The sequence below is a fragment of the Anas platyrhynchos genome, chromosome 30 (genome assembly GCF_047663525.1).
Source record: "Anas platyrhynchos isolate ZD024472 breed Pekin duck chromosome 30, IASCAAS_PekinDuck_T2T, whole genome shotgun sequence".
Lineage (NCBI taxonomy): Eukaryota > Metazoa > Chordata > Aves > Anseriformes > Anatidae > Anas > Anas platyrhynchos.
Window position 1 is genome coordinate 6,327,086 of NC_092616.1, and position 5,854 is coordinate 6,332,939.

A 5,854-nucleotide genomic window follows, 5' to 3' on the forward strand; every position below is an offset into this window, starting at 1 on the left:
GGGGCACCCCAAAAACCCCCGGGGGGGGGGGGGGCGCTGACGGGGTTTGGGGGGTAAAGGAGGGGGGGGGAGAGGAGAGGAGGGGGCGTTCGGGGGGGTTTCGTCGTCGGAAGAGGAGGAAGAGGAGGAGGAGGAGGAGGAGGAAGGGGGGCTGAAGGGGGGGAGGGGGGGGGACGGGGGGGTGGCCCCCCCCGAATCGGAGCCCGAACTGGAGCTGGAGCTGGAGCTGGGGGGGGCGCCGGGGGGGGGGGCGCGCTCCAGGAGGCGGCACATCTGGCGGAAGCGCTCCAGGCGCTCGCGTTGGCGGCCGGCCTGGGAAAAACAAAATTTGGGGGGGGGGGGGAAATTTGGGGGGTTAGGGGGGATTTGGGGGGGTTGGGGGGGTTGGGGGGGGGTTATGGGGGACCTATGGGGTCAAGGGGGGAAATTTGGGGGGTAAAAGGGGGAATTGGGGGGGTTATGGGGTCAGGAAGGGAAATTTGGGGGGGTTAGGGGGGATTTGGGGGGGTTATGGGGGGGAATTGTGGGGGTTATGGGGTCAAGATGGGAAATTTGGGGAGGTTATAGGGGAAATTGGGGGGGTTATGGGGGGAATTGGGGGATTATGGGATCAAGGGGGGAAATTTGGGGGGGTTAGGGGGTTTGGGGGGAAATTGGGGGGATTTGGGGGGCTTATGGGGAGAATTGGGGGGAATTGGGGGGTTATGGGGGGAATTTGGGGGAATTGGGGGGGTTATGGGGGAATTTGGGGGTTGTGGGGGCTGGGGGAATAATTTGGGGGGGTTATGGGGTCAAGGGGGGAAATTTGGGGGGGGGTTAGGGAGGATTTGGGGGGGTTATGGGGTCAGGGGGGTGATGGGGAGGGGGTTTGGGACCCCCCCGGGGGATTTGGGGACCCCCCGGGGCCACTGGGGGGGTTTTGGGGCTCACCTCAGCATCGGGGGGGCCGGAGGGGGGGGGAGCCCCCCCAGGGGGCTGCAGCTCGGGGGGGGCCCCGGGACCCCAGGTCACCTCCGCCTGGGGGGGGGGGATAAGGGGTGATGGGACCCCCCCAAAAACCCCCAAATCACCCCAAAACCACCCCAAAATTACTTAAAACTGCCCCAAAAGCATCCCAAAATCTTTCGGAACTCTTCAACCCCCCCAAAATGCCCCAAAATCCCCCAAAACCGCCCCCAAAACCCCCGAAACAGCCCCAAAACCCCCCAAAATCACCCCCAAAACCCCCAAAACAACCCCAAAACCCCCCAAAACCGCCCCCAAACTCCCAAAACAGCCCCAAAACCCCCAAAACCACCCCCAAAACAGCCCCAAAACCCCCCCAAAAATCTAAAAATCAACCCAAAAAAACATAAAGCCACCCCAAAATGCTCTAGAATCACCCCAAAACCCCCCCAAATTACCCCAAAACCATCCCAAATCCCTCCCAGGACCCCCCAAAACCCCAAATCCTGCGCCGAAAACCCCCAAATTCCCCCAAACCACCCCAAATCCCTCCTAAGATCCCCAAAATCCCCCAAATCCCACCCAAAATCCCCCCGAAATCCCTCCCAGGGCCCCCAAAAACCCCAAATCCCCCCCCAGACCACCCCAAATTCCTCTTAAGATCCCCAAAATCCCCCAAATCCCCCTAAAATCCCCTCCAAACCCCAAATCCCTCCCAGGACCCCCAAATCCCCCCCAACAATCCCCCCCCGGGGTCCCAACCTTTTTGGGTTTTCTTCTCGGACTCCTTTTAGCTTGCCAAATTAAAAGCAGAAATCATGGGATTTCACCCCAAAACACAGACACCCCAAATATAACCCCAAAGACCCCAAAATTGGAATTTCCCCCTAAAAATTGATATTTTTGCCCAAAATTGGGGTTTTCCTCCCCAATGGGGCTTCCTCCCTAAAAAATAGTGAGTTTTCCCCCCAAAAAGATGTTTTTCCCCAAAAAATTGGGTTCCCCCACCCTAAAATGGGGTTTTCACCCCCAAAAGTTACAGGTTTCTACCCCAAACTGGGAATTCTTCCTCAAAAATGGCATTTTTTTCCCAAAATGGCTATTTTACCCCCCAAAATGGGGTTCAGACTCTAAAAAATCAGTTTCACTCCAAAATATGGGGCTAAAACACCAAAAAATAGGTATTTTTTCCCCCAAAAAAATAGTTTTTCTCCCCCAAAATAGCTTTTTTCCCCCCCAAAAATGGGCTTAACCCCCAAATAGGGGTGTTTTTCCCCAAAAAAAAGGTTTCTTTACCCCAAATTGGGGTTCCCCCCCAAAAAAATGAGTTCCCCCCCCCCAAAAAAAAGGGATTTCCCCCCCTAAAAATAAGAATTTCCCCAAAAAAGGGTGATTTTACCCCAAAATTCATGCCACCCCCAAAAAAGGGGATTTCCCCCCGCAAAAATAAAGGGATTTTCCCCAAAAAATCAGAATTGCCCCCCCATAAAAAGATCCCCCCCCCAAAGGATCTCCCCCCCCAAAAACATCAGAATTTCCCCCAAAAAACTCAAAATTTCCCCCCAAAACCTCAGAATTTCCCCCAAAAAAGGGCAATTTCCCCCCAAAAAAGGCCATTTTTCCCCTAAAATTAACCCCCCCCCCTCCCAAAATTTGGGGTGTCCCCCCCCCTCACCTTCTTGCGGGGGGGGGCCGTCGGGCTCCGCGTCCGGGCGGGGTTTTGGGGGGGTTTCGTCGGGGGCCCCCCCCTTGCGTTTTTGGGGGGGGGGCAGGGCCGGGGGGGCTCCTCCAGCCCCCAGCGCCCCCCCCCTCGTCGCCGTCCTCCCCCCGCCTCTTCGCCCCCTCCCCTCCCCCACCTCCTAAATTTTTTTGGGGGAAAGGGGGGGGTCAGGGGGGGACCCCCAAAATGGGGGGGCCCATCCATGACCCCCCCCAAAAAAAAAAGTGAAGAAATACAAAAAAAGTGGGAAATTAACCCAAATTTTAACCCGCCCCTGAAATTTGAGCCCCCCCCCGAAAGTTTAGGAAAGCCCCAAAACCACCCCAAAAAATTAAAATCCCCCCCAAAATTAATTCTCCACCAAATTTTTTAAAATTCTACCCCAAATTTTTAGAATTCTCCCCAAATTCTTAAAATTCTACCCCAAATTCTTAAAATTCCACCCCCAAATTCTTAAAATTCCACCCCAAATTCTTAAAATTCCACCCCAAATTCTTAAAATTTAATATTTTATTTAATTTTTATTTATTATTTTTCCCCAAAAGACCCCCCCAAAAATTTTGGAGAGTTCCAAAACCCTAAAAACCTTCCCCCAAAATTTCAAAGACCCCCCAAAACCCACAGAACACCCCAAAAATTGTAAATACCCCCCCAAAAATTAAAAGAACCCCCCCAAAAATATCAGAGCCCCCCCAAATCCCCACAACCCTCCCCAAAACTGAGCCCCCCCCAAATTTAGGGGATCCCCCTAAAATTTTAGCCCCCACCCCCGTCTCCCCCAAACCATTTCCCCCCAAAATAAAGTCAAAACCCCAAATTTTAGGGAAAACCCCCCAAAATTTTATTGGGGGTTCCCAAATTTTAGGGGGGGCCCCAAATTATCACGCCCCCCCAAAAAAAGCCAAATCCCCCCCCAAGCCCCCAAATCCCTCAGAATCGCCCCCAAAACCCTCAGAATTTCCCCCAAAACCTTGTGCCCCCCCAAAAAAAAATATTTAGTGCCCCCCCAAATTTTTTGGGACCCCCCCAAAATTTTGGGGCCCCCCCACCTTGGCGCTGCGCCCCTCCTCTTGCTTTGGGGCACTCCCAGCAGTTGGGGATTTCGGGGTTGATCACCGCCTCCGCGCGCCCCATCTGCAGGTTTTGGGGTGAAAAACGACAAATTTGGGGGCGGCCCCCACTCGGGGAGCCCCCCCCCAAAAAAATTTTGTCCCCCCCCCCTTTTTGGGGCGCCGTGCACCCTGTAACTTTGGGGTGGCTGCGTTGGGAAATGGGTGGGAAATTTGGGGGGGCAGCCCCATATTTAGGGGATCCCGAACATTTAGGGGACCCCTGAATTTTAGGGGAATGGGGAAATCTGCGTTTTGGGGGAAAAACATGCTTTTTGGGGAAAAATCCCACGTTTTGGGCAAAAAAGACGACTTTTAGGGATTGTTTAGGGTGGGTGCTGCCCCATAGGGCCCCGCCCCACCCCACAGGGGGCTGCCCCATAGAAAATGGGGTCCCCCCCATATTTTTGGAGGCCACCCCATGTAGGGGAACCCCAACTTTTTGGGGTAAAACCCTTAATTTTAGGGAAAATCCCCAATTTGCCCAAAAATGGGGAGTTTGGGCCACTTTGTGCCCCACTGTGGGCTCCCCACCCCATAAGGGGCTGCCCCATAGAAAACGGGGTCCCCCCATATTTTTGGGGGTCACCCCATGTAGGGAAACACCAACTTTTGGGGTAAAACCCTTAATTTTAGGGAAAATCCCCAATTTGCCCAAAAACGGGGAGTTTGAGTTCCCCCTACGCTCTACGGGGCTGCCCTATAAAAAATGGGGGCTCCCCTATATTAGGGGGGGTTCCCTATATTTAGGGGGGGTTCCCCATATTTGGGGGGCACCCTTAATTTTGGGAGCCCCCCCATGGGAAAAAAAAGACACTTTTTGGAGGAAAAACACACTTTTTTGGGTAAAAAAACAACTTTTTTGGGGTACACCTTGCCGTTACGCGGCCCCATAGCGCCCTATAGGAACTGGGGGGGGTCCCCAAATTTTGGGGTGGGGGTTTTTAGGTCCGGGGGGGGGGGTCCTGAAGCAAAAAACGAATAAAATTAAGGCGGAAAAGGGGATAAAGGAAGGTTAAAAATGGGCAGAAACGCGTTTTGACGGCGTTCCGGCCCCGTAAACGGGCGGCCCTATTATTGTAGGGTTTGGCCCCATTTTGGGGTGCCCCCCCCCGGATTTTGGGGGTACCTGGAGGCAGCGGGGGTGGACGATCTCGCTGCAGATGCTGCACTCCATCAGCGCCAGCTCCAGCCTCTCCTCCTCGCCCTCGGCCGCGGCCTCGCGCCCGGCCTCGCCGCACGCCCGGCACACGGCCGTGTGGGGCAGCACCGGCTGCGGGGGGGGGGTTTGGGGGGGAGGTGAGACCCTAAAATCCCAAAATGGCCCCGAAGAAGCCAACGGGATCCCAAAGAAGCCAACGCGACCCCAAAGAACCCAACGGGGATCGCAAAATAAGCCCCGAGTTGTCGCGATCCTAAAAAAAACAGCGCGATCCCAAAAAATGCCCACAATTGTCCCGAACCCAAAGACCCCAAAAAGGTCCCAAAGACCCAACGGGACCCCAAAGAACCCAACGGGATCCCAAAGAACCCAACGGGATCGCAAAATAAGCCCCGAGTTGTCGCGATCCTAAAAAAAACAGCGCGACCCCAAAAAATGCCCACAGTTGTCCCAATCCTAAAAACCCCAAAAAGGCCCCAAAGACCCCAAAACAGCCCCAAAGACCCAACGGGATCCCAAAGACCCCAATACGGCCCCAAAGAACCCAACGGGATCGCAAAATAAGCCCCAAGTTGTCGCGATCCTAAAAAAAACAACGCGACCCCAAAAAATGCCCACAGTTGTCCCAATCCTAAAAACCCCAAAAAGGTCCCAAAGACCCCAAAACAGCCCCAAAGACCCAACGGGACCCCAAAGACCCAATGCGACCCAAACGAACCCAACGGGATCGCAAAATAAGCCCCGAGATGTCCCGATCCTAAAAAAAACAGCGCGACCCTAAAAATGCCCACAGTTGTCCCGATCCCAAAGACCCCAAAAAGGTCCCAAAGACCCAAAAACAGCCCCAAAGACACAATGGGACCCCAAAGAACCCAACGGGACCCCAAAGAACCTAATGCGACCCGAAAGAACCCAACG